The sequence below is a fragment of the Episyrphus balteatus genome, chromosome 1 (assembly GCF_945859705.1).
Source record: "Episyrphus balteatus chromosome 1, idEpiBalt1.1, whole genome shotgun sequence".
NCBI lineage: Eukaryota > Metazoa > Arthropoda > Insecta > Diptera > Syrphidae > Episyrphus > Episyrphus balteatus.
This window is the reverse complement of record NC_079134.1, coordinates 36,269,528-36,290,539: the sequence shown is the minus strand read 5'-3', so window position 1 is coordinate 36,290,539 and position 21,012 is coordinate 36,269,528. Positions and strand designations below refer to the sequence as shown.

Below are 21,012 nucleotides of genomic sequence, written 5' to 3'. Positions count from 1 at the left end.
TTAAATGGCGGCCATTGAAAAATATGGCGTCTCCCAACTATGCATTCTGGTGACTTTTATGTCCACAGGGTGTGCTTCCTACACCAAAGAGAGTGTACAAAGTATACCGTTTTGGTTGATTTCAGAATCGAATAATTTTATACACCATTAATGGTATATTATAAAAACAACTGAATATGGGTGTATTTTTTGCACGGAATCTTAAAAAAAATGTTGAAATTTTGTACAGAAAAGACAGTGGTATAATTTTTATACCACTTATTTTGAGAAATACACCATATTTTTTCAATTTCCTCAATTTTACACCAAAATTAATGAATTTACACCAATTTATACACCAGTGTGCTACTTGAGTATTACTATAGAAAGTGTTGTATTGTGGCTCTTGATTTATAATCGATAGGAAATTTAAAAGGACAATTCCATAAAATTCATAAAAATTTAAGAGAAGACCCAGTCCTATAGAATGAGTATACAATAAGATACAAACATACATATTGCAGAGAATCTATTTCTATTAATTTATAATCTGGTAAACAAGCTGTCAAACCCTTACCAAATTTTGAGACATTTATCACTTTACCACTTTTACCAGAGCTTACACCGTTTCATAAATTCACCTTATCATAAAATCCGATCGTAGATACCATTTGTATGAAATTTTCCATTACGAACGGATTTCGTGATTGTTTGAACAGTGAGTATCTCCTGGCTCTTTTGATCTTGAGATGATGCATTTTTTTTATCGAAAACGGTCCACTTTTTTTCGACCAAACATAATGTTTTTTCTTGCAATAAAAAATAGTCGCGCGATTTTTTAGTCGCAAGTGTGTGCACGGCAATTTTATGTTGCGACTGCGATTTTTTAGTAGCAACGACTGAAAATCGCATGTGTGCGCCTAGCCTTACCGATAAAGGAATATGCATTCAGCGGCATGATCCAATTGACAGTTGGAACTTGAGCACCTACCTTCTGAAATAATTAACCTATCCAAAACCGTTGGAACTGATTGCATTTCCGACTTTACCATAAAGAGGGTCCAGCAAAACATTAATAAAATCTTCTTAACCATTATCCTCAACAACTGCTTCAACAACAGCTACTTCCTGCAAAATTGAAAAACTGTCAGATTTGAGGCAATTCCTTATAAAGATGCTAGGAACGTGATCTCTAAGTGAGCTCTGGGAAAAACCTGGCACTCAGGAAGCTATAGAAGTTTTGCAGCGATAACAATATCATCTCAGATAAGCAGTTCGGCCTTCAGGAAAAAGACTCCACATTGCATCTGCTCATGAAGATTCATCAAGACTTTAATTACCATGAAGGTACCGTCGCATGCCTTCTGAATGTCGGGAAAGTATTTGACAGCTTATCAATAGAAGCCCTTATTTAAACCGGCTCGTTTGATACTCTTGTGGTCTTATTTGTTTCTGCAGCAATAGTTAAGTGCAGAGGCGTACATTTCCTTCCTGGGAACCCGAAGGCAAGACTAAATTTTGGGGCCCTTTCGATATTTGAGGGCCACCACCTGTGTAACGGTAGATGACCCTACCCTATTCATTATGCGATGATTTACTTCCAACAAATGCTAAAGAAGACAGGAACTCCTATAGCAAAGTGTGGAACATAGGGAAGGTTGTCCTGATAAGGGAGTGCAGTAGGCATGCTTGTCAATGCACGACGCTAGCTCGTCGGTGTCGTGGGAACTTGCACTATTATCGGACACCGCACTTATTTACATGCCTGATATGTTATTGATTAACCGAACACACTATTGTAAAAAGTTCACGAACTTCCTAATTGTAATTCCAAATTAAAGAGAGATACAGTAAATATGAAAAAATAAAAAAAAATCATGTGTGCAATTCACACGGGGTAGACGTGAAACCTTAAAAATATTTTTTCTTGCATAAAATAAAAATCGAAAAAATTTACTTTTTTTTTTATTCCATCACCTTTAAATCCATATCTTTTATAAGACAACCTAATAAATTAAAAAAATAATAAATTTTAACTCATCTGAAAGCTTATTATTTCACCTTTTATTTGACTTTTCAATCATGTTTCTATCATGCCTACAAAAAAAGTAAGAATTTTTTAAAGTCAACCATCTCGAAATTTAAAACTGAGATTACGGTACTTCCTACACTGGTGGCTGGTCATCGGCAAAAGACCTTCACAGGTGTTTTGAGGTATTTTTCAATTTTCTGAATTTAAGATTGTGTAACTTGTAGAGTACGTACCGTTATGTGTGATATATCAAATAAAAGGTTATGTTATCAGCATGCGTATTAAGGTTAAATCAAATTTGTATGTGCACTAGATCAAAAGATATAACGTGTGTAGGAAAAGAACATCTTTTTACCGTTATCTCAGAATTTTGAATATGAAATTAATTGAAACTTTGTACTTTGTAATTTATTTACCTATTTACAGTACAAATTTTATTCATCTATCTATTAAAACAAAAAAGTTATAACAAGTTGAATGTTCGTGTAGCGTTTGCGTTTTATCTTGTTTCAAATCACTACGATACTAAAGAAGTGCGTTCACTTCAAAAAAGTACGTATACGCCACAAGGGGGGGGGGGGGGGTGGACTGAAGATATATTATTTGTCGGTCGCTATGATTATAAAAGTAAAATTTGTTGGGGCCCTAAGAATATATATAACATTTTTCTTTCAAAAAAGTAATTTATTTTCTTTTGCCGCTTTACTAATATTTTGTTTATAACAACAGTTTCCTTCTCTACATTGTCTCCAGACGGGGCCCTGGCCTCGCCGTGGGCCACCGGGGCACCAACTGGCTTGCCCCAATGGTATGTACGCCCCTGGTTAAGTTTCGTTTCTTAAATGATACCTTTGTGAGCTTTGTAGTGTAATGGTGTGTCAGGAGTGGTGCTCCGCATAACGGCTAGTCACACTGATGGCCCGTGTTTCTAGGTCATTACTTTGCGTTACAGGTATTGAATTTTAATATTTCTTCAGTTTTATACTTCTGTTACTAAAGAAGCCGTTTAGGTCATCTAGGAACGGAGCACCGTAGCTTTGATGTCTGGATTTGGACAGTGTCTCTTTTTCCTGTTTAACCTTTCCAAATACGAGATTGTATAGTTTATCGAGTTAAGCTACGTAAGTCTCTATCGGCTTCTAACATGTGATTGCTACTAAATCCCTGCCATATGAGGACTTGATTTAGCCAATAGCTCCAAAATTTTTTTTTGTCATGCGTGGGTCATTATATTCCTTGATATTTTGCAATTTTTTTCCGACTTGTTCACAATCTGTTCCATCAAGATAAGGATAGGTAGTGCTCATATATATTTAATATTTTATCCTTAACAAAACCCCTGGATATCGTGGATAGCGAATTTCTTGCAAAGGAAGGAGACCTCAATCAATTTGGCTTGCGAAGCAGAAAGCAACTGGCTAAGGATAGAGCTGGCTGGAAAAACTTGTTGGTTAAAGTCCGAATCCACAATGGATTGTAGCGCCGCCACCTAAAAGGCCCCGGTCCCCGGTCATTAGTCGGTGCACCCTAAGAAAATGTCTTTGTACAACACGTACAATTCGTTGTTGGGTCTTCTTCTACAATAACCATCAATGCACACGGGTACAAAAAATCTCCCGAAAACCACCTTCAGGAAAGTTCATGCTTTTGGGTGAAATTGGTTTCGTTATCGCCATTTTTAAGATTTTAGAAATTATTTCTCAGCATTGCTTACGACTCTACTAAGCTGTTTTTTTGTTGGTCTTTGTGGACTTCAGTTCTATATTTGTGGCAAAAGACTTTCTAAGGGGTTATTCGAGACTCGATTGAAAAAAGGGTTAGCCGGATTTCTGCAATCCCATTTTAGCTCAGACTCAATATCGGCTTTCGGAACGTTCGGACATTGGAAACAATGTCTTTTATCAATTTCGAAAATATTTCACTCGATTTCATTGATTTGAATTGAATTGGCAACACTATTAAGTGTAGGTACTTTAAAAACTAAATTTCCAATGCTTAAGCCCTTGCAACAGTCTTAGAGAGTTTGCGTTGCATATATGTGATGTGCATTGCAATTACCCCAAACTCATACCACACTTCACAAAATTTGACCACATTTCCCCCATACTCCTATTGAATAGAATTCTAGAAGGCTGCTGCTGCTGCATCCCTTTGTTTGCAATTGTACAAGTGTGCAATGTTGTTAGTAGCTGAGCTGCAACAGCACACCAATGTGAATACGATTTAATTTCCATGGTTAGAGGCATACTGCCATGGTGAAGTAGATATATATCCACCTCCCGCACAACCAACGGGAATTGTACATACATAAATATCTACCTAATATGGAGCCAAAAAAAAAAAAAAAAAAAAAAAAAAAACAGAGCACATTTCTAAGGGGCGGATGTGAATTTTTCCAAATGTCCAAATGAGTGTTTTATTGGCAAAAAGAAAAAAAAAAAAAAAACAAAACCGGTAGTTTTTTTTTTTCCTTCGAACATCCTTTGTTGTTTTATGATTTTTCTCTTTTTTTTTTTTGGTTTATTTTTTATTTCCGCTTCCGTATATAGAAGAAGAATACAAGTTGGAACCTATTACACACTCTTCCTTTGTTGCGTTTTGTTTCCGTATCCTTTCTGTTCCCAGTGCGGTTATCCTTTTTTTTTCTGTTTTTTTTTTTTTTTTTTGTATTTATTTCATTCTTTTTGTGCTAAATGATTGTTTAACATTCTTTGCTGTTTGCTCTGTTGTTAGCCCTTTTACAATACAAAATGGCGGCAAAAGGGAAAAATTTAATTAATGCTAATTAAAAATTCTCAGGATATGAACACCCAATCGACTTTTAATTTAGCACCATTTCTACATAGAAGACAAAATGAAAAAAAGAAAAAAAAAGACAAAAAACAATGAAATGTCCTTTGCAGAAAGATAGCAGGAATGGTGTATTCTGGTGTTGGTGTGTGATGGTGGGCTATTGTTAGCAGCAAAATATTGAATCATAAATTTATAATTGCTGTACAAAGTTTGGTGTTTTTTTTTTTCTTGAAATATCAAAAAATTTAATTAGATTTCGAATGAGGAATTACGAGGACGATATAAAACCTTATACCGACAAGGACATAACATAAAAACAAGTTATAAGAGTTGATGCTCTCTCTCTCTCTCTTTCTCTCTCAATGATGGCTACAAAAGCAAAAATTAAGTTTTTGACGCGCGGCTAGTTGGTTTTGGTTGTTGCGCTTGACACATTTTGCCATGGTTGAGTGGATAAAAGTCCTTTTGAGAGAGTCCTTCGTTAGCCATAATAAATTCTTTGTTATAGTGGAAATACTCTATAAGAGTACCTACACAACATTTTTATAACTTGGTAAAGTTTTGCGCACGAATTTTTACGACCACTTCTTCAAGTTTTATTTCTACTTTTTTTTTATGTACCTTCAGACTGCTTTTGTATTGCTGTATGGTCAGCGTTATTATGGACTGGACATACAGTACAGTTCATTTGATTAGGTTTACGTTCAAAGATTTTTTTCTTTTTTAAATGAGTTCGAATTTCAAGTGGAATTGAAACGGTGATGACCTAACCTTACACAAACAAGAAAAGGGAACCTAAAAATAAGATGATGCCTACTTTAAATCGCTTCAACTTAAAACAATAGGATTTCCGCTTAAATTAAGTGGAATTCGTTTAAATTCTGTTAATTTTAAGGAACTTCATTTTTATGTGAATTTGAAAAAATCGACTAAAAATAAAAATTTTAAAATTATCGTCAGACTTCATCTTTAGTTGCTACCGGTTTTTTTTTTTGTATATAAAAATATTTCAACATAAAAATAAGATAATTTTCCGCTTAAACAAAGTGGATTTCTTTTTAATTTGCACATTCAAGAAATTAAGAAGATTTGTCCGCTTAGTTTTAGACGGAAAACTATTTTGGCAAAAAAAATCATGTAGAAATCCGCTTATTTAATACGGAATCTGCTTGTTTTTAGGTTGTCTTTTTTTAAATTCTTAAGGTCTCTAAAAATTTTCGATAATAAGCCTGAGGTGTGTGTGGACCAAAATTCAAAACTCCCAATCGCTAAAGCTAGAAGCTCATGGCAGATAGAACAGAACAAAGGAAGAATCACTGCAACTTGGGAAAAGTTGATGGAAGTTGAGAAACCTTAAACGATATGGTACGCAGGTTCAAAAATTAAACTTTTTTTTTGTAACAGAAGCCAAGGTATACTTTTCTATGGGTTTTTGGTGTGTTGAGCTTAAATCCGATGTCAGAAAAATTCTATCACATCACGTTTTTGAGATATTACCGTTAGAAAATCGATAATGCCGCTTTTTACCAATTTTCGAGATTATTTCTTAGCGTTTGGTTGTTTGTTATAAATAAATTTGTAACGGTTTCTAAAAGAACTAAATCTTGTCTTTCTTAATCCTTTTAAATCTTTTTAATATCTCTTTTCTTCTTCGAGAAATCTTAAGTTGAAATCAACGTGTTTGGTATATCTCATGTTTATTTGCTTTTAATAGCAAATCTCGAAAAGTTCTTTGCCAATCGCTTTCAAATTTTGACACAACGTTTCATTTACATTCCTTTAAATTCTTATGTTGTTTTTAACAAGAAAAAAAGTTATATTTTTCTCACTAGTAATTAATTAGTATAACTATCTGACATGGTCACGCTTTGATGTATCTCACCGCGATTCACCACCTTCGTAAATATAAAAACTTGCGAGATTCTAAATGGAACCTTGTGTCAAAATTTAAGAAACCGTTTCAAATTTATTTAAAACAAATAAACAAAAGCTAAGAAATAATCTCAAAAACGGGTAAAAAACGGAATTTTCGATTTTCTAACGGGATTATTTCAAAAACATGAATTGATATAATTTTTCTGACTTCGGATTCTAGCTCAACACCCAAAAAACCTATAGAAAAGTATATTTTGGTGTCTTTAACAAAAACCTTGCTGACCAGTGTAATTAAGTTTACTGAGAGCCTTGGTTTTCTTTCGCTGCAAAGTGAGAAGTTGACTCCGAAAAAAAGTGTGATTTTGATTCCTATAAATACATATGTGATATTAAATCGCTCTTTCACCAAGACAAAATTAAATTCGAAGGAAAAGAACACGGTATTGTAAAGGCATCAAGTTCATTTCGAAATAAGTCACATGACATCATAAAGGTATCATTGAGGCCTTATTGATCTTGACGGAGGAGCAGCGTACATTCTCCATCGTATATACTGTCATACGCAACTTTAAAATCGATGAACAGATGATGGCCATTGCTTTGATGTTCCTGGGCTTTTACAGATTTATTCCATCACGTCTAGTTTTAGAGCTCTACTCATCACTTTTTTCGCTATAGAGTCTCAAAAACTAATTTTAAATCATGTAAATGCTTTTTTATATTTGGTCTAAAATATATATATTTTTCGAATTATTTTGCTTTTTTTTTAATCCAAATCATCAGTAATCGAAAACTGGAATTTAATAATAATAATAATAAGATTTTGACATATCATAAAATTATATTTCAAATATCTTTAATAAAAAAATAATTTTGTAAAAAGAATAAACATATTTAAGACGATAAAATATAGCTTTTTGAAATTGCATAAGTAGTTTTGCAAAAAACAATTTAACGGCGCGATGTAATTCAACGCCAAAAGTTCCAAAAAAACGCGTTTTGACCTGTTAATATTCAAATATTTCAAAAATGTGACATGCCAGTGAAATTTTGACTTCGGATTCGGAATCAGCACATACAAATCCTTTAGAAAAGTATGGTTTGGTTCAAGCTCTATTTTTGTTGCCGACCAGAGTAATTTGAGGTTCCATTTTGCTGGATTTCTTAGGCCCATATTCGGCAGATCAGTTTATGCATACTCCCAACGAAGTTCTTCTTTTTCGTTTGTAGAACTCATTATTTTACTGCATGTACTTGCCGGAATTCATCATCAAACGAAAGGCGTCGTTGTATGTAGTGGCCTAGTTAAACCCATCAGAGGCGCTATCTCTGGTGGTTTCTTGGCAATGTTCCCACTGGTTCTTTCTACTGGATTCCGCCACTGCCATACTATGAAAAAAAACTTTACCATTATATTTTTTTCCATTTCAGAAATTATTATAGCGACTGGGGCTAGCTTTCAATCACCATTCCCCGAATGAGGAACCTAATTATTAACGATATTCAATCGATAAACAAAATCTCTGTTTAACTATCAATCGTTTCTTTTGTGTGACGTTAAAAGTGTATTTATGGTCATCCCCCTTAATTCGGTGGTGAATCGAATTCAGAGGAATATCGGAGGAATTTTTCTATGAAAGCTTTACTTTCAATTATTTTTTCTTATTTCAAAAGTGGGACCTTATCTGCAGTGGCGTATCCAGAAAAAAATTTGGGAGGGGCTGGAAAATTTTTCAAAAATTTTTGATAAGGTAAATGTAGGGGAAATACGTCCAAAATGACATACACGGCCAATATGACATACCAGCCTTAACTTGAAATGTGTACCACATGTAACCCTACCTCCTATCTTATAAGGTGAAACCAATGATTTTTGAAATTCTGTCAAAATAACAACTCAATTGACAGCCCCAAACCAAAAATATAAAGTAAAGTGTGTTTATAGGAGCTATTGTATTTTTTATGGGGTTGGACTAATTTTGTTATTTTGGGAGTTGTATGTAGTTTTTTTTGAATATTTTATTGGGTATAACGACAGTTTACAATTTAAAGTTAAAAACTTATTAATATTTTTTATGAAATCAGGGTTGAAAACAGTGTTTTGTATAAAAATGTATCAAAACTACGATATGGACAAAATGACATACCCTACCTATGGCCAAAACGACATACCTTCAACTTCATAGAAATTGTTGTTGTTTTTTAAATTTTAACTTTAAATATGTCAAATATATGGGTATAAGCGAACTTCCGACCGCCGATCATGGTTCAGGCTATGCGGGGGCCATTGAAGCTGCTAATCAAAACAAAATGGGCGGGTTTGCAACATCAAAAACATTCGGTGTCCCGCAGGCTACATTAAGGTGAAGCATACTGGACACCAAGTTTTTTAAGTCCTATACAAAGGATTAGGTGGATTCAAAGTAGCTTTCCTTTGAAAATCTACACTTGCCAACTAATTTTTGTATTTTTTTCATATAAAATGCCATATGTCGTTTTGTCCATATAACCTATGTCATTTTGTCCATGCCATATGGACAAAATGAATTTTGATACTTTTTTTTCAAAGTTTTAATTTATTTAAATTTATTTATTTTTTTAATACAAAAACTATTATAAAATATTCCTAATAATATAAAGAATGAATAAAAAATGCAAAGATTGTGTTATACACCACGGGTATTATTTTATTGACGAAAAAGCTTATGGTATGTCATATTGGACGTACTTCCCCTACTACAAATTTGTCTCTTTTTTTATTCACCTTTGATCGAGAGAAAAGCGCTGTGCTGACGTCCCTTATCTTGGCGGACACTTTGTGGCGGAATAAAACCAAATTAGTCTCATTAATTGTAGCTAATTAAATGCTAATTTGTTGCGCAAACCAAAAATTTGTAGCTCGTTTAGTTTTTGAGTTATTGAATTTTCCGCTAAAATAAGACTGAAGTTAGCGGACAAAATCTGAAATAATTAAAATAAATGAGTTAAGTTGGCCTCCGAATTTGTAGCTTTTGAAGTTTCAAAAGTGCACTTCCTGTTCGCTGTACCAATGCACGAAATTTAAAAAAAAGACTTTTTTAAATTTGAATTGAAAATGACTGGATGGAGCTACAAAATTAATTTTTGCGCAACAAATTTTGTTTTGCAAAGCTACAATTTCTAGAAAAGAAAAAAATTTGAAAATTCAACTTTTTTGAAAATTTTGACCGTTACATATGAAATTGAGTCTTATTTTAGCGGAATATTGAATAACAAAAAAACTAATCGAGCTACAAAATCGAGGTTTTTGGATTTCGTCTTAGTCTAGGTTACTTCAAATTTCTGGAAAAAAAATTTTGGAATTTGGCATTTTTTTGGATTTTGAAAGGGTACTTTTGAGGTGTATTTTTAAAACAAAATCCTGAATATTTCAAAAACGGTTTGAGCTACAAAATTGGGGTTTGTATCAAAAATAATGTATTCAAAAGCTACAATTAATGGCAAAAGAAAAAATTTAAAAAAGTGATTTTTTCAAAAAGTCTCCACTGGCCTCGTCAAACCGGAAGTGCACTTCTGAATCTTTAAGTTTAAATAAAAAATGACTGGGTGGAGCTACAAAATTAATTTTTGCGCAACAAATTAGCATTTAATTAGCTACAATTTTGGGCTTCAAAAAAATTTTAAATTTCCTACTTTCGTCCGCTAACTTTAGTCTTATTTTAGCGGAATTTTTAATATCAAAAAAACTGTTAAGGCTACAAAATCCAAGTTTATGGAATTGAAAAGCATTTAAAAAGCTACAAATTCGGAGGCCAACTTAACTCATTTATTTTAATTATTTCAGATTTTGTCCGCTAACTTCAGTCTTATTTTAGCGGAAAATTCAATAACTCAAAAACTAAACGAGCTACAAATTTTTGGTTTGCGCAACAAATTAGCATTTAATTAGCTACAATTAATGAGACTAATTTGGTTTTATTCCGCCACAAAGTGTCCGCCAAGATAAGGGACGTGCTGTGCTGCGGTACTGAAAGTCGTATAGTAGCATTGTACTGCTCCCGACAACTTCGTACTACTGTCTCCTCCTTTCACATTCGAAGTAGCTATTTTTCCAAGTTCTTGTATCCCAAACATTTTACACAAACAGCAAGGTGTTTAGTAGTCTTTAAAAAAAAAAAACATTTTTTCGTTCTAACTTTTTCATGTGCTGAATTCAAAACTGTTTACAGATTTATTCCTATCACGTCTAGTTTTTGAGCTATACCCATCATTTTTTTCGGTATAAACGCCTATATTTCCGCAATTCGACCGAAAGTAAACTGGCATCACTTTTTAATTTCACGTGAAATTGATCTTAGATCGATTTCGAAAACTTCGAAAATGCTTCGAACTGTCAAAACTAAAGGATTATCTATTTTTATTTTGTTTCTAAAGTTAAATTACTGCTTCTTTGAACATGGATGCAATTTTATTGGCAACTTTATTGGAATAAAGCAGAATTTAAAAGAAAAAATAAGAAGTCACATTTTGCGAGACATATGAAATATGTAAGTGAAATGCAGAACATGGGCGATATTATTGCAAATTTTCAAAAAAAAATGAATTAGATAAAGTGTAAAGCGAAAGGGATTGCGAACACAGAGGCAGTGATGAATTATGATATTTCATGCTTGATGTGTTTTATGTATTTTGTATTAAATTAACAACAAATAAACATTACAAAACAATAAATTATAAGTTTTGATAATATTTCGTCCAAAAATTGGAGATTCATTGAAAAAGATACCAAGTTCACGAGCAGAAACAAAGCGAATTGAATTCGATCAGAAAATCTAAATGAGTGAAAAAATTTAGAACACCTAATTTCACTATCGGCAACGCAAGTGAATGCTCAAAAAGTGAAATGCAGAACGTAAAAGTCTCAAAAACTAATTTTCAATGTCATTCTCTTGATGTTTAATCCGAAATATATATTTTTTAATAATATGTTCCTTTTTTAATACAAATCAGAAGCACAAACTGGAATTTGCTTAAATAAACCATTAGTTATGTTGACCACTAAGATATTGAGATATACAAAATTTGTATTTCCAATATCTTTGAGAAAAATATTATTTTTGAAAAAAAGTAATATACTCAAGACAATAAAATACGACGTGATTGCATAAGAAGCTTTGCAAAATTTAACGGTGATGTAATTCGCCGTCAAAATACCAAACAAACTATTTGAAGAATTCAACTAAGGCACTTACTCAAACAAACACAAACAACCATTTTAGAATTTGGAGGGGGCTCGATCATTTGAGCTGTATCTAAATCTCTACGATTTACGAAGAAGTTTCAGTTAATCATGTAGATAATGATGAAATCAGCTAAATAGTAACATGATTTTGGAGGCTTAGGGGGGGCTTGAGCCCCCTGAGCCCCCCCCCTCAATACGCCACTGCTTATCTGCAAAAGCACATAGATTTTTTTATACAAAAATGCCCTGATAGTTATCACGAGTTTGATTTTTTCAGCCAATCCTAAACATGTCCTACACGGAGAAAAAAAAACAACTTAAAACAATCGGATTCCGCATTTAACTAAGCGGATTTCTGCATGTTTTTTTTTGCCAAAATAAATTTCGTCTTAAATTAAGCGGATAAATCTTCTTAATTTCTTGAATGCGCAAATTTAAAAGAAATCTATATACTAAATTTAAGCGGAAAATTATGTATTTTTTTGTGGAAAAATTTTAATTAGAAAAAAAAACTTGCAGTCAATGGGGATCGTATTAAAATGAAATGAAGTTCACCTTAAATTTGACAGAATTAAAGCGAATTCTACTTATTTTATGCGGAAATCCTATTGTTTTAAGATTAAGGTGGACATTATCTTATTTTAAGGTGCCCCCTTTTTTCTCCGTGTACCTATAAGGCAAGTAAAAGAGGGAAGTTCATTTTTTTTCTTTGTTTTGTGGTGAGTTTACGTGACTGGTCAACTCATTACCAACTTCGTATAGATAAATATATGCGCTTTACTAGTTTTTTAAATAAATAAAGTGACACACTTATTTTGTTTACTTTAATGTAAAGTAAAAAAAAAAATCGATTTATCAGATAAAACGCACTGTATTTTGTCTTCTGTATTTTTCACGTTAACAACTTAAACTAAATCTCTTTTTATAAGTCGGATTTATATTAAAAAAAAAAAGATTGATTGATGGAAATATTCTAAGAAAAGAATATAATAGAGAAGTTTAGGTTTGTTCTTTTAAGGAAGATAATAATAATCTTTTTGTGTATTTTAGTATAAGAAAATCTGTTTTATACTTCTTAGAACTTGGTTACTGTAAAGTAAAACCACAAATTGAAATAAGGTACAAACCTGATAAATTATAATATTTTCAACAGAATCTATCTTCTTTCTTTAAAATTGATGTGAAAACAATGTATTTTAGTTAAAAATAAGAATAATTTCAATTCCGCAAACAAACTTCTACTAAACGAATTATGAAACTCAACTAATGCCATGCCATCTAATAAGCTATCAAAAAATGCACTAGATGTGCAATCAGCGATAAGATAAGAAAAATCCAAATATTTTGATATCAGCTGATGAGTCAAACATGAAATCTGAGATAACGTTTATAAAAAAAAAATCCGCAATGTACAATGCAAGAGAAAGTGATAAAGTAAAAATTATTGATATTAATATTGATAATTTTTACTATCAAGTTTTTGATCAGGGATAGTTTAAATATTTCAAATTAAAAATTGTATATAGGCATTTGACAAATTAGTTTACTTTCGTTTGAGGAAAGCGTTTAAATGATATTAGACTTAAATGTTGGATTATACTTAGCTTCACTAAAATCAGCTATAAAAGAAAAAAATGTTACGCATACGCCCGAGTAACTTTGAAAGGTGTTTTATGCATATTATGATTTGTATAAGATGTCATACAAAGCTGGAGCATATAATTTGGTTTAAGTATGAAAACAAAAGATTTGTGGCACACGGACACTGCCGCGGTAAAGCTATTGCATATTTATTTTCTATCAACTTTATTTATTTTTTATGTATGCAGTATTTTTTTTTTGTTTTGTAAAATGTATAAGAATAATTTCTTGAAATCACACATTTTTTGTGAAAAAAAAAATGAAAAAATTTATTTTTTTTTTCTTTACACAACACACTGTCAATATTTTTACATGACAGCCTGTTTTTAATCATCTGAAAGCTTATTTTTTAGCAATATTCACCTCAATCATGTTTGTACGACTGCTAGAAAATAAGCTGGAATTATTTGGATGCAATTAATTCTCTTGAAAAATCAAAAGCAAAAAAAAAGAAAACTTTATTTTCTTCCAAAGCTTATCATTTTACCTGTAAAAATATGTCTCGACCATATCTGTACGACACCTACAAAAAAAGGTACATGGGTGTAAAGACAACCATGTCAAAATTAAAACTAAGATTACAGTACTTCCCTCACTGGTGGATGGTGATGCCAAACAATCTTCTAAGGGTGTTTTTTTTTACCCGTCTCACTCCATGCAAGGTTTTTACAATGTACAGTTGAACCATATACAAACATAGATTTATAGCAATTTAATTAATTAAGAAATGCATCAAGAAAAGTAAAAATGTTTTTGATCATTTAAAGTCAAAATCGTGATCCTTTATTATTTTTTTTTTTTTTTTTGGAAAAATTCGATCGAACAAAACAATAAACTGGCTTGAATCATAACTTTTTAGAAATAAAAAAAAAAAAATACATATTATGTTTTCAAAACACTCCCTAATTTTCTTGTGCAATCAACAGTTGCTGAAATATTGATGGTTAAAGACAAAAGGATCTTTTTTCCGTTAAAAAAAAGAGGTTTTCTGTAAAGCCGGTTTACGGACGATGATTTCACGTGATAACGTCGTCAGAAAACAGGTTGTGTGCTTTTGTTTAAAATGAGTCAATTGAAGCGTTTACTTATTTCAAACAATCATAATTTACAAGAAAAAGCTAAAAAAATACCTTTTTTATTTTCTCATTACATAAATTTTTTTTATTTTAAAAGCTTACACAAAAAAATTATGCCAAGTATTTCTTCTTAAGAGTAAAACTATTTTAAAATTTGTACAATGCGCAGAAAGTATAAAAATAATTTATTGAAAACAATCATTTTCATTAAAAAAAAAGCAAAAATAACATGAATTTTTATCTTTTATCTTAATTCTATTTTTTCCCTAACAACCTATAAAAATTTTTATACCATCTGAAAGCTTATTGTCTTAGCTCATATATATATCGATCAGGTCTATGAGACATCTACAAAAAGAGCTAGAATTTTTTGAACTCGATCAAATTTCATTAAAAAAAGCAAAAAAAAAACATTTATTTTTATGTTCTCAGGCTATGGAATCAATTTTTTTGTTTGACAATCTATAAACAAATTTACCATGTGAAAGCTTTTTATTTTACCTTTCAAATGACGTATCAATCTCATTTCAAAGATACCTGAAAGAGAAGTTAAAACTTGTCGAATTTCCAGACTGAGATTACGGTTCTTCCCACACTGGTGGCTGTTCATGATCAACAGATCTCCACTGGTGTTTTGAGGTTTTTGCAAGTTTCTTGATTTAACATTGTGTAGCTTGTTGTTAGTCTACCGTTATGTGTGATATACCAAATGAAAGGTAATTGTATCAGGACGCTCATTAAAGTTTAATAAAATTTCTATCTGCTCTTTGTCAAAAGTTATAACCTGTTGAATTGTAAAATTTTATTTTACCGTTATCTCAAAAATTAAATCGATATACTTTATTCCTGTATCTATTAAAGAAAAAAAGATAAAAATAAAAAAACGATGAAAATCGGTTAAAAACGGTAAAAAAAACGTGTTTTTTAAAAACTTTTTTCTTCCGTTATTCAATCAAAACTCGCTAAACGTTTCCAAGTTTTAGCACATGAATGCATAAGGCCAAAACCTACATGTCCTATAAGTGATTTTTTGAACGCTCCAAAAAAAAGCTAAAAATCAAAAATTACCAAAAAATACCCATAAAAAACAAGGTGTTTTCAAAAATTCATATTTCGAAACGCAGAGTGTTAAAAAAAAATCCGTTTCAGACCCCTAAATTTTTTGTCTCTCATCTTTCACCTGGCATCTTTAGAATTTTTGTCATAGCCCCAACACGTGTACAACATTCAAACAAAACGTTATAGCTTAGTTTAAAAATTTTTTGGAATTTTTTCTTACACAGAGATAAATATGACCCGCTAAAAACTAACAGATTGCCATATTGTTTTACCGTCCATACATTTCATAAGGAAATCTTATTAAAATCAACGATTAATAAGGTTTTTTTAAGGAGATTTCTTATTGTTTTTATAGAGAAAATCTTATTAAAATTTGACTGAAAAGTTGATTTTTTTTTGCAACTGAGCACTAGAACAAAAATCGCGATCAATATTTTCATGGCAGGTTGGTTCAGGTGGTAAGGTGGTTGACTAATGATTTGAAGTCTCCAGTTCGATTCCCAGCCTGGTCATCGTTTTTTTTATTTTTTTGCATATTTTAAAACAATAAGGAAAACCCGATTGTTTTAATAAGGTTTCCTTCTTGGATGAAAACCATAGAGAAATCTTATTGTTTTTGTTCTATTTTATGTGGTCTACTTTTCTCTGTGTAAATGCAGTTATTCTTAAATTAGTCTCATCTATCTATAGCAAAAAAAATCAATTCTCTACGACTTTGCGTTTAGATTTTAGCCCAAATTTCATCTTTCCGTTTTACCCCTGTTTACCCTATTAAATGACGGAATTTTTAAAAATCCTTCATTTGGATTAAGCTTAAGGTTATTATCTTTCAAATAAGCTATAGAAGATTTTTGTATCTCTAATAGTTTATTATTAATTTTTAATTGAAATTTTTTGCCGCACTGCGAAAGTGCGAGAGGGTAACGTTAGAAAATGGCGTCACTTTTTTGTGGTGGCTGCCATGGTTCATCGATTTAGAAGACGTTATCACGTCAAAAAGAAAATTAAAGCTGAATAAATAAGTTATCCGATCCATATAGTGGGTAAAAGAGATCAAAACCATTCAAAAATTTTTTTTTTTTTATTTGAGTATATTTTAAGGGAAATACAGTCAAAAAATTTGATTTTTTTTATTTTTGATCCCTAAATTTCTTCCACGGGGTATTCAGGGTCAGGGTATTCCACAGCTATGGGTGCTGAGATTAATTTAAGTTTATTTAAAATTTTGTATGAATAAGAAAAAAATATTAAAATTAATACAATACAAAACAAAAATTGTTGAATAAATCCACACAAAAAAGGCATTAAAAAGTCCATTTATTTAGGCCAAGACGCACATAAACAATTCAGCATCTTCAGAATTTTCTCAATGGCAGCATAAAAAAGTTAAAACACCAACTCACTGTTTTTTTTAGATATCCCAAAAGCCTTTGGCGGGTGGCAATTAAGTGAATATATATGCCTCAAAGGCTCTTTCACAAGAGTGTATAGCAGTTTTTTTTATATCATCATTTTGAAGGCACTTAAAACAATTTTCAAAAAAAAAAAAAATAAATAAAATAAAAGCAGATAAAAAACTTTAATAGAGTTACACCGTGGCTTGCTTTAACGCGGAACCCTTTTATACTGTTTTTTACCCTTCTTTTCCTTGTGATGTATTTTTTTTTTATGTTTAGTTTTTATTATTTTCAGTGAAAACTTGATGGTGAAGGTGTTGGTTGTGGTGGAATAGCAGTAGCAAGCAAGGAGGCGATGATATTGAGCTTTTTATGCTCGTTTACACTCTAAATGGCATTAAATTTAGTTACACACTCTCTGTGTATACACATTACGAAAAGCCCAGCTCCAGGAGCTAAACACCTTTTGTCGTTGTCGTTGTTTGTACCCCACCTTTTTTTTTTGAAGTTATACTTCTTATGGGAGGGTGAGTATGAAAATTTACTTTTTGACAAGAATGTCAAAGGGATTATGACGCGATCACCCTGGGTAGCAGGGCTGTCGTTTCACCTTTACAGTAGGCAGTACTTTAGTATTTAAAAATGCAGTACGCCGCAGTACGGCAAACATAAAACACACAACACGTTGCAAGTTACATGTTTCATGTGGCAAGTTGCATGTGGCAAGTTGTATGTGGCAAGTTGCATGTGGCAAGTTGAATGTGGCAAGTTGCATGTGGCAAGTTTTATGTGGCAAGTTGCGTGTGGCAAGTTGCATGTGGCAATCTGCATGTGGCAATCTGCATGTGGCAAGTTGCGTGTGGTAAGTTGCATGTGACAAGTTGCATGTGGTAATTTCCATGTTGCAAGTTGCCAGGGTTGCAAAAAGCTCACATTTCAGCTCAGCTCACAGCTCAGCTCAAATTTGAGCTGAGCTGAAAGTGAGCGCCCCCAACTTCCAACGCCTATATCTCGGAATTTTGAAGAAAATGAAAAAAAAAATGTTTGATGCCAAAAGGTAGCGGGGACTCTAACCTACATTTGGGTACAACTCTCATCCCTGTAGGTCCACGCGTTCTCAAACCGGGAGAGCTTAAAAGTAAAAAAAAAAATAGGCACGATTCTGAAAAAATAGGCATGATGTGGCGGTTTAACATGAAAGGCGATTTTTGAAAAATCTGACAATGTGCAAAGCGTAGGCCCATGACACAAGCTATCATTTGGCATCACTCCCAAAAATTGCTCTCAAGCAGTTTAGCTTCTAGGAGCCTTCAAAGATTCGGGGATTTTTCGAAAAAAAATTTTACCCCAACTTTCAAACGCGATTTTCTCGGAATTTTGAAAAAAATCGAAAAACCGGATTATACCACTATCGGGTAGCTGAGAATATAAGCTTTCATATGGCACCACTCCCCTGTCTCTAGATCAAAGCGTTCGAACGCCTATATCGCGGAATTTTGAAGAAAATGAAAGAAAAAATGTTGATGCCAAAAGGTAGCGGGGACTCTAACCTACATTTGGGTACAACTCTCATCCCTGTAGGTCCACGCGTTCTCAAACCGGGAGAACTTAAAAGTAAAAAAAAAAATAGGCACGATTCTGATAAAATAGGCATGATGTGGCGGTTCAACATGGAAGGCGATTTTTTAAAAATCTGATAATGTGCAAAGCGTAGGCCCATGACACAAGCTATCATTTGGCATCACTCCCAAAAATTGCTCTCAAGCAGTTTAGCTTCTAGGAGCCTTCAAAGATTCGGGGATTTTTCGAAAAAAAATTTTACCCCAACTTTCAAACGCGATTTTCTCGGAATTTTGAAAAAAATCGAAAAACCAGATTATACCATTATCGGGTAGCTGAGAATATAAGCTTTCATATGGCACCACTCCCCTGTCTCTAGATCAAAGCGTTCAGCGCCCCCAACTTCCAACGCCTATATCGCGGAATTTTGAAGAAAATGAAAATAAAATTTTTGATGCCAAAAGGTAGCGGAGACTCTAACCTACATTTGGGTACAACTCCCATCCCTGTAGTACCACGCGTTCTCAAACCGGGAGAATTTAAAAGTAAAAAAAAAATAGGCACGATTCTGAAAAAGAAGGCATGATGTGGTGGTTTAACATGGAAGGCGATTTTTTAAAAATCTGATAATGTGCAAAGCGTAGGCCCATGACACAAGCTATCATTTGGCATCACTCCCAAAAATTGCTCTCAAGCGGTTTAGCTTCCAGGAGCGTTCAAAGATTCGGGGATTTTTCGAAAAAAAAATTTACCCCAACTTTCAAACGCGATTTTCTCGGAATTTTGAAAAAAGTCGAAAAACCGGATTGTACCGGAATTTTTTTTATGATAAAAAAAGAAATATTTTACTAAAAAAATAGAAATATATTTACTATTAAAAAAACCAAGAGAAAAGATCACGAAAAATTATCTTGTTTATTTATAAAAATATCCATGTGTTAAAATAATTCCATTAATAACTAGAACCAAACATCTTAAGCTATGGTGTTTTATAAAAGTTTAAAATATCTTCATATTTCATTATACTTTCCAAATAAAAATCAATGTATCTTCTCACACATCACAGCTCAGCTCAGCTCACTTTACCTTAGCTCACCCAACAGCTCAGCTCAACCATCAGCTCAGCTCACTTTCAGCTCAGCTCAAATGAGCTGAGCTATGGTACATAGCTCAAAAGTGAGCTAGCTCAAAATTTGAGCTGAGCTGTGAGCTGAGCTCAGCTAACTTTTGAGCTTTGTAGCAACCCTGCAAGTTCCATATTGGTACTACTAGTGCTGAAGCACACACAATTCTCATAAAATTACCATATCGCACATTTTATGCGCAATTCATTTACTTTCGTTAACCATACACCGTAAGTTCTGAACCGCACAACATGAGTAAATTTCACAGAATAAATTGAAAACTACATGGACGCAAGGAGGATGAAACAATTAATTTAATGTTCACTTGATAAAAATGTAAAAAAAAACTAAGTGTGGATTAATTACTTAATAATAGAAATTAAAAATATCAAATGAAATTCATTTACATATACTGAATTAGAAGTATAACTTCAGTCGCGTGTACATGTGTACACACACTCTTTTTTTTAGAAAACTACGAGTTTCACGTCAAACCTATGTTTTACAGTAAAGGTTAAAAGTCAAGCAACTTATTTTGGTTTATGTAAATTTAAGATCTTGGTTATATAACTTTGATGTTAAGTCGTGTGGGTAAATGAGAGTTTTGCAAAAAATATTTATTTCTTTTTTGAAGGTTTTGCATTTTTAAAGCGGGTATAAAAATGACTTTGCAAAGAATAAAAAGGTTTAAGTTTATGGATACGCGCTGGTTTTACTTACCTCTTGCGTCTTGCTTTAATTACACAGGCTTACAGCCAAAATTGACACTCAATTCCACAGTTTTTTTTTCTTACGTACTTTGACTTCAGGAACTCGGAAATACTTAAAAAAAAATTACGATGGACACGTTTTCGAGATATGATTATTCAAAGTTTTTTGTCGTTTTTTTTACACCATATTTAGTATTCGGGCTACCCTAGAGGGTAATAAACGATCAATCTGAAAAACTGGCACCTGAAAGCTGAATTAATAATTCACTGGAATAACTTTTTTGGGCTATTCCAGGTGTTTAAGTGCAATGTATCAAAACATTTGAATAAGGAAATTTTTAAATGTTAAAGAAAAATGACTCAAAAATACCAAAAACAGTAGATTTTGAAAGTCCATATTTTATCAAAATTTAGCCGTATGTGACTTTTATGTTGATTAAGTAATTTTTTTTCTCCATTAAATATTCATTGTCTATAAATGCTCAAAGGATACATATAGAATATTTAATAAAAACATCAAAAAAGTCATTTTTTTCTCTTTTTTG

General features: G+C 32.4%; 1 protein-coding gene and 1 long non-coding RNA gene across 3 annotated transcripts in view; one reads left to right on the top strand and one right to left on the bottom strand.

Annotated features, from left to right (window-relative positions):
* Window positions 1-13,294, bottom strand: part of LOC129915577 (kelch-like protein 4) — a 42,651-nt gene extending 29,357 nt beyond the window's left edge. For both annotated transcript variants that reach the window (XM_055995188.1, XM_055995195.1), the window contains exon 1: window positions 13,028-13,294. The gene's annotated coding sequence lies outside the window, so the exon portion shown is untranslated. The remainder of the gene's footprint in view (window positions 1-13,027) is intronic.
* LOC129915738 (uncharacterized) overlaps window positions 1-21,012 on the top strand; it is a 279,418-nt gene that overhangs the window by 51,991 nt on the left and 206,415 nt on the right. The window lies entirely within an intron of this gene.